The sequence below is a fragment of the Arachis ipaensis genome, chromosome B08 (assembly GCF_000816755.2).
Source record: "Arachis ipaensis cultivar K30076 chromosome B08, Araip1.1, whole genome shotgun sequence".
In the NCBI taxonomy this organism is placed as follows: Eukaryota; Viridiplantae; Streptophyta; class Magnoliopsida; order Fabales; family Fabaceae; genus Arachis; species Arachis ipaensis.
In genome coordinates, this window is record NC_029792.2 from 70,860,111 (window position 1) to 70,861,025 (window position 915).

Consider the following 915-nt stretch of genomic DNA (forward strand, 5'->3'; position numbering starts at 1 on the left):
CAGAGAAAAGAGTAATCAAAGCAGAGTAAAAAGACAAAGTGAAAAGAGTAATATGATAAAGAGAAATGGTTTGAGCCAAGATATTGTGAAAGTGAAAGATGTAAAGTTTGTATAGTATGAATGAATAGAGAAAGAAAGAAGTACTGCATAAGAATGTGAAAGTGATGATGAATAATGAGAATGATATTGAATGATGATAATGAGAAAAAAGTATTATAACAAAGAGAATAGAGGAGAAGAGTATAAAAATAAAGAGTTAAGCCTTGTGGCATGATATTCTATTACATGTTCATCTGATGCTTTTCTATTGGCCCTAGAGGTCCTGTAGGCCCAAGTTCACCTACAGTAAGTTGTTATTCCTGTAGGCCGAAGTTCACCTGCAGTGAATATCAATTGTGTATCTCAGGGTGTTGCTCCTATAGGCCGAAGTTCACCTACAGAGAGTTGTGATACCTGTAAGCCGAAGTTCACTTACAGAGGTGCTATTTTTGTAGGCCGAAGTTCACCTACATAAAGTTGTTGTGTTGTGTTTAGACTATTCCTGTAAGCCGAAGTTCACTTACGGGAGTGCTATTTCTGTAGGCCAAAGTTCACCTACAGAAAATAAGCCATATCTAGGACTAGTTCCTAGGTAATGTCGGACCGCAAGGTGTAAACCGACACGTGCTCATGGCCTGCATAGGACAGACATGCATCATACTTGGTTGCGCATTTCCTCTATTATGATTGTTGTTTGAATGTATGCTTTCTTTGTTTTCATTCTATTCTCTGTGTCTGTGTTTTGTTTCCTTGTATTCTTTTGTTTGTGTTTTGCTTTCTTAGTTTCTTTATTTTTCTGTATCTTCTGTTTACTATTTCTCTGTATTCTGCTATATGTCTGCTAAGCGACACGGAATTAATGAACTTAACTAATAA